Here is an 11,496-nt window from a genome sequence, read left to right as displayed (position 1 = left end):
AGACAGTGTTGGGCCCCCAAGAGCAGAGGTTTGTAGAACAGCAGCAAGTTTCCCTTAAGTGAATCACCCAAGGTTTATCGAACTCAGGGAGGTAGAGATCAAAGATATCCCTCTCAAGCAACCCTGCAATTACGATACAAGAAGTCTCTTGTGTCCCCAACAAACCTAATACACTTGTCAAATGTATAGGTGCACTAGTTCGGCGAAGAGATAGTAAAATGCAAGTGATATGGATGAATATGAGTGGTAATAACAATCTGAAATAAATATGGAAGCAAGCGAACATGTAGCAGAACAGTAAATAAACGGAGATTCGATATTTGGAAACAAGGCCTAGGGATCATACTTTCACTAGTGGACACTCTCAACATTGATCACATTACTGAATAAACAAATACTACTTTCTCTACACTCTCTTGTTGGATGACAAACACCATTCATTGTGTAGGGCTACAAGAGCTCCCTCAAGCCGGAGTTAACAAGCTCCACAACATTCGGTGTTCATATTTAAGTAACCTTAGAGTGCATGATAGACCATTTCAATTATACCGAGTACTAACATAGCATGCACACTGTCACCGTCAGGCTATGAAAGGGGGAATAGATCGCATCAATACTATCATAGTAATAGTTCACTTCATAATCTACAAGAGATCACAATCATAGCTTATACCAAGTACTACATGATGCACACACTGTCAACATTACATCATGGAAGAGGAATAAAGTACTTTAATAACATCACTAGAGTAGCACATAGATGATATTCAACTAGATCACAAAGCTCATGATCACATAAAGATCACATGGGAGAGAGAGATGAACCACATAGCTACGGTACAGCCCTTAGCCTCAGGGGAGAACTACTCCCTCCTCATCATGGGAGACAGCGATGGCGATGAAGATGGCGGTGGTGTCGATGGAGATGCCTTCCGGGGGCAATTCCCCGTCCCGGAGGCGTGCCAAAACAGAGACTTCTGTCCCCCGAATCTTGGCTTCGCGATGGCGGCGGCTCTGGAACTTTTCTCGTATCGTGGCTTTTCCGTTTAGGGTTTTCGCGACGGAGGCTTTAAGTAGGCGGAAGGGCGGCCTCGGAAGAGACCTGGGGCCACCAGACCATAGGGGCGCGCGCCCCCCCTTTGGCCGCGCCGCCAGGTGGGGTGGGACCCCTAGGGCACCCCTCTGGTCCCTCTCTGGCTCTCTGGAAGCTTCGGTGAAAAATAAGATATTGGGCGTTGATTTCGTCCAATTCCGAGAATATTTCCTTTGTAGGATTTCTGAAACCAAAAACAGCAGAAAACAGGAACTGGCACTTCGGCATCTTGTTAATAGGTTAGTTCCAGAAAATGCATATAAATGATGTAAAGTGTGTATAAAACATATGTGTATCATCATAAAAGTAGCATGGAACATAAGAAATTATAGATACGTTGGAGACGTATCAGCATCCCCAAGCTTAGTTCCTACTCGCCCTCGAGTAGGTAAACGATAACAAAGATAATTTCTTAAGTGACATGCTATCATAATCTTGATCAATACTATTGTAAAGCATATGAGATGAATGAAGTGATTCAAAGCAATGGTAAAGATAATGAGTAAACAACTGAACCATATAACAAAGACTTTTCATGAATAGTACATTCAAGACAAGCATCAATAAGTCTTGCATAAGAGTTAACTCATAAAGCAATAAATTCTAAGTAAAGGCATTGAAGCAACACAAAGGAAGATATAAGTTTCAGCAGTTGCTTTCAACTTCAACATATTTATCTCATGGATAATTGTCAACACAAAGTAATATAACAAGTGCAATAGGTAAACATGTAAGAATCAATGCACACAGTTGACACAAGTGTTTGCTTCTAAGATAGAAAGAAGTAGGTAAACTGACTCAACATAAAGTAAAAGAATGGTCTTCGCAGAGGGAAGCATGGATTACTATTTTTGTGCTAGAGCTTTTATTTTGAAAACAAGAAACAATTTTGTCAACGGTAGTAATAAAGCATATGTGTTATGTATAAGATATCCTATAAGTTGCAAGCCTCATGCATGGTATACCAATAGTGCTCGCACCTTGTCCTAATTAGCTTGGATTTACATGCATTATCATTGCATAACATATGTTTCAACCAAGTGTCACAAAGGGGTACCTCTATGCCGACTGTACAAAGGTCTAAGGAGAAAGCTCGCATTGGATTTCTCGCTTTTGATTATTCTCAACTTAGACATCCATACCGGGACAACATAGACAACAGATAATGGACTCCTCTTTAATGCATAAGCATTCAACAATAGATAATATTCTCATAAGAGATTGAGGATTGTTGTCCAAACTGAAACTTCCACCATGGATCATGGCTTTAGTTAGCGGCCCAATGTTCTTCTCTAACAATATGCATACTCAAACCATTTGATCATGATAAATCACCCTTACTTCAGACAAGACGAACATGCATAGAAACTCACATGATATTCAACAAAGGTGAAATAGTTGATGGCGTCTCCAGGAACATGGTTATCGCTCAACAAGCAACTTATAAGAAATAAGATACATAAGTACATATTCAATACCACAATAATTTTTAAGCTATTTTTCCCATGAGCTATATATTGCAAATACAAAGAATGGAATTTTAAAGGTAGCACTCAAGCAATTTACTTTGGAATGGCAGAAAAATACCATGTAGTAGGTAGGTATGGTGGACACAAATGGCATAGTTTTTGGCTCAAGGATTTGGATGCACGAGAAGTATTCCCTCTCAATACAAGGCTAGGCTAGCAAGGTTGTTTGAAGCAAACTCAAGTATAAAACGGTACAACAAAACTTACATAAGAACATATTGCAAGCATTATAAGACTCTACATCGTCTTCCTTGTTGTTCAAACATCTTAACCAGAAAATATCTAGACTCTAGAGAGACCAATCATGCAAACCAAATTTTAACAAGCTCTATGTAGTTCTTCATTAATAGGTGCAAAGTACATGATGCAAGAGCTTAAACATGATCTATATGAGCACAACAATTGCCAAGTATCAAATTATTCAAGACATTATACTAATCACCACATGCAGCATTTTCTGTTTCCAACCATATAACAATGAACGAAGCAGTTTCAACCTTCGCCATGAACATTAAAAGTAAAGCCAAGAACACCAGTGTTCATATGAACAAGCGGAGCGTGTCTCTCTCCCACACAAGCATGAATTTATTCATAGAATGAAAATAACAAAACGAAAAATAAAAGCACACAGACGCTCCAAGTAAAGCACATAAGATGTGACGGAATAAAAATATAGTTTCACTAGAGGTGACCTGATAAGTTGTCGATGAAGAAGGGGATGCCTTGGGCATCCCCAAGCTTAGATGCTTGAGTCTTCTTGAAATATGCAGGGATGAACCACGGGGGCATCCCCAAGCTTAGACTTTTCACTCTTCTTGATCATATTGTATCATCCTCATCTCTTGACCCTTGAAAACTTCCTCCACACCAAACTCAAAACAAACTCATTAGAGGGTTAGTGCATAATCGAAAATTCACATATTCAGAGGTGACATAATCATTCTTAACACTTCTGGATATTGCACAAAGCTACTGAAAGTTAATGGAACAAAGAAATCCATCCAACATAGCAAAACAGGCAATGCGAAATAAAAGGCAGAATCTGTCAAAACAGAACAGTCCGTAAAGACGAATTTTTCTGGGGCACTTAACTTGCTCAGATGAAAAAGCTCAAATTGAATTAAAGTTGCGTACATATCTGAGGATCACGCACGTAAATTGGTAGATTTTTCTGAGTTACCTACAGAAGGGGCTGCTCAATTTCGTGACAGTAAAAAATCTGTTTCTGCGCAGTAATCCAAATCTAGTATTGACTTTTCTATCAAAGACTTTACTTGCCACAACAATGCAATAAAATAAAGATAAGGAGAGGTTGCTACAGTATTAACAACTTCCAAGACACAACAAAACAGTAGCAAAATAAAAACATGGGTTATCTCCCAAGAAGTGCTTTCTTTATAGCCATTAAGATGGGCTCAGCAATTTTAATGATGCACTCGCAAGAAATAAGAGTTGCAAAGAGAGCATAAAAAAGCAAGTATGAAACAAATTTAAGCCTAACCCACTTCTTATGAAAAGTAATCTTGTAGATAAACAACTCATGTAGGCATAATGCAACAAGCATAGAAAAGTAACACAAGCGCAACTTCAAGATTCTCAACATAAAGAGGGAAACTTAATATTATTAAGATGCATATACCCATGTTTCCCTCTCTCATAATAACTTTCAGTGGCATCATGAACAAACTCAACAATATAACTATCACATAAAGCATTCTTATCATGAGTCTCATGCATAAATAATTACTACTCCCAACATAAGCATAGTCATTCTTATTAATTGTAGTTGGAGCAAATTCAACAAAGTAGCTATCATTATTATTCTCATCATCAAATATAGGAGGCATAGTATAATCATAATAAACTTTATCCTCCATAGTAGGTGGCACCAAAATACCGCTATCATTATAATCATCATAAATGGGAGGCAAAGTATCATCAAAGTAAATTTTCTCCTCCATGCTTGGGGGACTAAAAATATCATGCTCATCAAAACCAGACTTCCCCAAGCTTAAAATTTTCCATAGCATTATCAACAATGGTATTCATACTAATAACATTGCTACTAGCATGCAAATAAGGTTCCATAGGTTTTTTAATTTTTGCATCACACAATTTATGTCTTAACTCAGGAAATAGATTAAAAAGCTCACTGTTAATTTCCATTATGCCTAACTAGTGAACAAGAAACAAAAAGATGCAATTGCAGGATCTAAAGGAAAATAGTTTCGAGCACTCACACACCGGCAACAATGCTAGGAAATAGCTTAGTAGTCGGAGGATGTGAATACCTTTTACCTTACCTCCCCGGCAACGGCGCCAGAAAATAGCTTGTTGTCCACAACTGGCGCGTGGTTGACGTGGGAGGTAGAAATCTCCGTGGTGTAGCTTTTCTTCGTTCCCCGGCAACGGCGCCGAGAAAATAGCTTGATGTCTACGCACGCTTCTATTCCTGTAGACAGTGTTGGGCCCCCAAGAGCGAGAGGTTTGTAGAACGAGCAGCAAGTTTCCCTTAAGTGAATCACCCAAGGTTTATCGAACTCGGGGAGGTAGAGGTCAAAGATATCCCTCTCAAGCAACCCCGCAATTACGATACAAGAAGTCTCTTGTGTCCCCAACACACCTAATACACTTGTCAGATGTATAGGTGCACTAGTTCGGCGAAGAGATAGTAAAATGCAAGTGATATGGATGAATATGAGTGGTAATAACAATCTAAAATAAATATGGCAGCAAGCGAACATGTAGCAGAACAGTAAATAAACGGAGATTCGATATTTGGAAACAAGGCCTAGGGATCATACTTTCACTAGTGGACACTCTCAACATTGATCACATAACTGAATAAACAAATACTACTTTCTCTACACTCTCTTGTTGGATGACAAACACCATTCATTATGTAGGGCTACAAGAGCTCCCTCAAGCCGGAGTTAACAAGCTCCACAACATTCGGTGTTTATATTTAAGTAACCTTAGAGTGCATGATAGACCATTGCAATTATACCGAGTACTAATATAGCATGCAGACTGTCACCATCAGGCTATGAAAGGGGGAATAGATCGCATCAATACTATCATAGTAATAGTTAACTTCATAATCTACAAGAGATCACAATCATAGCTTATACCAAGTACTACATGATGCACACACTGTCAACATTACATCATGGAGGAGGAATAAAGTACTTTAATAACATCACTAGAGTAGCACATAGATGATATTCAACTAGATCACAAAGCTCATGATCACATAAAGATCACATGGGAGAGAGAGATGAACCACATAGCTACGGTACAGCCCTTAGCCTCAGGGGAGAACTACTCCCTCCTCATCATGGGAGACAGCGATGGCGATGAAGATGGCGGTGGTGTCGATGGAGATGCCTTCCGGGGGCAATTCCCCGTCCCGACGGCGTGCCGGAACAGAGACTTCTGTCCCCCGAATCTTGGCTTCGCGATGGCGGCGGCTCTGGAACTTTTCTCGTATCATGGCTTTTCCGTTTAGGGTTTTCGCGACGGAGGCTTTAAGTAGGCGGAAGGGCGGCCTCGGAAGAGACCTGGGGCCACCAGACCATAGGGGGGCGCGCCCCCCTTTGGCCGCGCCGCCAGGTGGGGTGGGACCCCCAGGGCACCCCTCTGGTCCCTCTCTGGCTCTCTGGAAGCTTCGGTGAAAAATAAGATACTGGGCGTTGATTTCGTCCAATTCCGAGAATATTTCCTTTGTAGGATTTCTGAAACCAAAAACAGCAGAAAAAAGGAACTGGCACTTCGGCATCTTGTTAATAGGTTAGTTCCAGAAAATGCATATAAATGATGTAAAGTGTGTATAAAACATATGTGTATCATCATAAAAGTAGCATGGAACATAAGAAATTATAGATACGTTGGAGACGTATCAGCATCCCCAAGCTTAGTTCCTACTCGCCCTCGAGTAGGTAAACGATAACAAAGATAATTTCTTAAGTGACATGCTATCATAATCTTGATCAATACTATTGTAAAGCATATGAGATGAATGAAGTGATTCAAAGCCAATGGTAAAGACAATGAGTAAACAACTGAACCATATAACAAAGACTTTTCATGAATAGTACTTTCAAGACAAGCATCAATAAGTCTTGCATAAGAGTTAACTCATAAAGCAATAAATTCAAAGTAAAGGCATTGAAGCAACACAAAGGAAGATATAAGTTTCAGCGAGTTGCTTTCAACTTCAACATATTTATCTCATGGATAATTGTCAACACAAAGTAATATAACAAGTGCAATAGGTAAACATGTAAGAATCAATGCACACAGTTGACACAAGTGTTTGCTTCTAAGATAGAAAGAAGTAGGTAAAGCTGACTCAACATAAAGTAAAAGAATGGTCTTCGCAGAGGGAAGCATGGATTACTATTTTTGTGCTAGAGCTTTTATTTTGAAAACAAGAAACAATTTTGTCAACGGTAGTAATAAAGCATATGTGTTATGTATAAGATATCCTATAAGTTGCAAGCCTCATGCATAGTATACCAATAGTGCTCGCACCTTGTCCTAATTAGCTTGGATTTACATGGATTATCATTGCATAACATATGTTTCAACCAAGTGTCACAAAGGGGTACCTCTATGCCGACTGTACAAAGGTCTAAGGAGAAAGCTCGCATTGGATTTCTCGCTTTTGATTATTCTCAACTTAGACATCCATATCGGGACAACATAGACAACAGATAATGGACTCCTCTTTAATGCATAAGCATTCAACAATAGATAATATTCTCATAAGAGATTGAGGATTGTTGTCCAAACTGAAACTTCCACCATGGATCATGGCTTTAGTTAGCGGCCCAATGTTCTTCTCTAACAATATGCATACTCAAACCATTTGATCATGATAAATCACCCTTACTTCGAGACAAGACGAACATGCATAGAAACTCACATGATATTCAACAAAGGTGAAATAGTTGATGGCGTCTCCGGGAACATGGTTATCGCTCAACAAGCAACTTATAAGAAATAAGATACATAAGTACATATTCAATACCACAATAGTTTTTAAGCTATTTTTCCCATGAGCTATATATTGCAAAGACAAAGAATGGAATTTTAAAGGTAGCACTCAAGCAATTTACTTTGGAATGGCGAGAAAAATACCATGTAGTAGGTAGGTATGGTGGACACAAATGGCATAGTTTTTGGCTCAAGGATTTGGATGCACGAGAAGTATTCCCTCTCAATACAAGGCTAGGCTAGCAAGGTTGTTTGAAGCAAACTCAAGTATAAAACGGTACAACAAAACTTACATAAGAACATATTGCAAGCATTATAAGACTCTACATCGTCTTCCTTGTTGTTCAAACACCTTAACCGAGAAAATATCTAGACTACGGAGAGACCAATCATGCAAACCAAATTTTAACAAGCTCTATGTAGTTCTTCATTAATAGGTGCAAAGTACATGATGCAAGAGCTTAAACATGATCTATATGAGCACAACAATTGCCAAGTATCAAATTATTCAAGACATTATACTAATCACCACATGCAGCATTTTTTGTTTCCAACCATATAACAATGAACGAAGCAGTTTCAACCTTCGCCATGAACATTAAAAGTAAAGCCAAGAACACCAGTGTTCATATGAACAAGCGGAGCGTGTCTCTCTCCCACACAAGCATGAATTTATTCATAGAATGAAAATAACAAAACGAAAAATAAAAGCACACATACGCTCGAAGTAAAGCACATAATATGTGACAGAATAAAAATATAGTTTCACTAGAGGTGACCTGATAAGTTGTCGATGAAGAAGGGGATGCCCAAGGCATCCCCAAGCTTAGATGCTTGAGTCTTCTTGAAATATGCAGGGATGAACCACGGGGGCTTCCCCAAGCTTAGACTTTTCACTCTTCTTGATCATATTGTATCATCCTCCTCTCTTGACCCTTGAAAACTTCCTCCACACCAAACTCAAAACAAACTCATTAGAGGGTTAGTGCATAATCGAAAATTCACATATTCAGAGGTGAAATAATCATTCTTAACACTTCTGGATATTGCACAAAGCTACTGAAAGTTAATGGAACAAAGAAATCCATCCAACATAGCAAAACAGGCAATGCGAAATAAAAGGCAGAATCTGTCAAAACAGAACAGTCCGTAAAGACGAATTTTTCTGGGGCACTTAACTTGCTCAGATGAAAAAGCTCAAATTGAATGAAAGTTGCGTACATATCTGAGGATCACGCACGTAAATTGGCAGATTTTTCTGAGTTACCTACAGAAGGGGCTGCTCAATTTCGTGACAGTAAGAAATCTGTTTCTGCGCAGTAATCCAAATCTAATATTGACTTTTCTATCAAAGACTTTACTTGGCACAACAATGCAATAAAATAAAGATAAGGAGAGGTTGCTACAGTATTAACAACTTCCAAGACACAACAAAACAGTAGAAAAATAAAAACATAGGTTATCTCCCAAGAAGTGCTTTCTTTATAGCCATTAAGATGGGCTCAGCAATTTTAATGATGCACTCGCAAGAAATAAGAGTTGAAGCAAAGAGAGCATCAAAAAGCAAGTATGAAACAAATTTAAGCCTAACCCACTTCCTATGAAAAGTAATCTTGTAGATAAACAACTCATGTAGGCATAATGCAACAAGCATAGAAAAGTAACACAAGCGCAACTTCAAGATTCTCAACATAAAGAGGGGAAACTTAATATTATTAAGATGCATATACCCATCTTTCCCTCTCTCATAATAACTTTCAGTGGCATCATGAACAAACTCAACAATATAACTATCACATAAAGCATTCTTATCATGAGTCTCATGCATAAAATAATTACTACTCCCAACATAAGCATAGTCATTCTTATTAATTGTAGTGGGAGCAAATTCAACAAAGTAGCTATCATTATTATTCTCATCATCAAATATAGGAGGCATAGTATAATCATAATAAACTTTATCCTCCATAGTAGGTGGCACCAAAATACCGCTATCATTATAATCATCATAAATGGGAGGCAAAGTATCATCAAAGTAAATTTTCTCCTCCATGCTTGGGGGACTAAAAATATCATGCTCATCAAAACCAGCTTCCCCAAGTTTAAAATTTTCCATAGCATTATCAACAATGGTATTCATACTAATAACATTGCTACTAGCATGCAAATAAGGTTCCATAGGTTTTTTAATTTTTGCATCACACAATTTATGTCTTAACTCAGGAAATAGATTAAAAAGCTCACTGTTAATTTCCATTATGCCTAACTAGTGAACAAGAAACAAAAAGATGCAATTGCAGGATCTAAAGGAAATAGCTTCGAGCACTCACACACCGGCAACAATGCTAGGAAATAGCTTAGTAGTCGGAGGATGTGAAAACCCTAATACCTTACCTCCCCGGCAACGGCACCAGAAAATAGCTTGCTGTCCACAACTGGCGCGTGGTTGACGTGGGAGGTAGAAATCTCTGTGGTGTAGCTTTTCTTCGTTCCCCGGCAACGGCGCCGTGAAAATAGCTTGATGTCTACGCACGCTTCTATTCCCGTAGACAGTGTTGGGCCCCCAAGAGCGGAGGTTTGTAGAACGATGAGCAAGTTTCCCTTAAGTGAATCACCCAAGGTTTATCGAACTCAGGGAGGTAGAGGTCAAAGATATCCCTCTCAAGCAACCCTGCAATTATGATACAAGAAGTCTCTTGTGTCCCCAACACACCTAATACACTTGTCAGATGTATAGGTGCACTAGTTCGGCGAAGAGATAGTAAAATGCAAGTGATATGGATGAATATGAGTGGTAATAACAATCTAAAATAAATATGGCAGCAAGCGAACATGTAGCAAGAACAAGTAAATAAACGGAGATTCGATATTTGGAAACAAGGCCTAGGGATCATACTTTCACTAGTGGACACTCTCAACATTGATCACATAACTGAATAAACAAATACTACTTTCTCTACACTCTCTTGTTGGATGACAAACACCATTCATTGTGTAGGGCTACAAGAGCTCCCTCAAGCCGGAGTTAACAAGCTCCACAACATTCGGTGTTCATATTTAAGTAACCTTAGAGTGCATGATAGACCATTGCAATTATACCGAGTACTAACATAGCATGCACACTCGTCACCGTCGAGCTATGAAAGGGGGAATAGATCGCATCAATACTATCATAGTAATAGTTAACTTCATAATCTACAAGAGATCACAATCATAGCTTATACCAAGTACTACATGATGCACACACTCGTCAACATTACATCATGGAGGAGGAATAAAGTACTTTAATAACATCACTAGAGTAGCACATAGATGATATTCAACTAGATCACAAAGCTCATGATCACATAAAGATCACATGGGAGAGAGAGATGAACCACATAGCTACGGTACAGCCCTTAGCCTCAGGGAGAACTACTCCCTCCTCATCATGGGAGACAGCGATGGCGATGAAGATGGCGGTGGTGTCGATGGAGATGCCTTCCGGGGGCAATTCCCTGTCCCGGCGGCGTGCCGGAACAGAGACTTCTGTCCCCCGAATCTTGGCTTCGCGATGGCGGCGGCTCTGGAACTTTTCTCGTATCGTGGCTTTTCCGTTTAGGGTTTTCGCGACGGAGGCTTTGAGTAGGCGGAAGGGCGGCCTCGGAAGAGACCTGGGGCCACCAGACCATAGGGGGGCGCGCCCCCCCTTTGGCCGTGCCGCCAGGTGGGGTGGGACCCCCAGGGCACCCTTCTGGTCCCACTCTGGCTCTCTGGAAGCTTCGGTGAAAAATAAGATACTGGGCGTTGATTTCGTCCAATTCCGAGAATATTTCCTTTGTAGGATTTCTGAAACCAAAAACAGCGAGAAAACGAGAACCGGCACTTCGGCATCTT

The sequence above is a fragment of the Lolium rigidum genome, chromosome 7 (assembly GCF_022539505.1).
Source record: "Lolium rigidum isolate FL_2022 chromosome 7, APGP_CSIRO_Lrig_0.1, whole genome shotgun sequence".
Lineage (NCBI taxonomy): Eukaryota > Viridiplantae > Streptophyta > Magnoliopsida > Poales > Poaceae > Lolium > Lolium rigidum.
The sequence above is the reverse complement of the archived record's forward strand: the minus strand, read 5'-3'. Positions refer to the sequence as shown.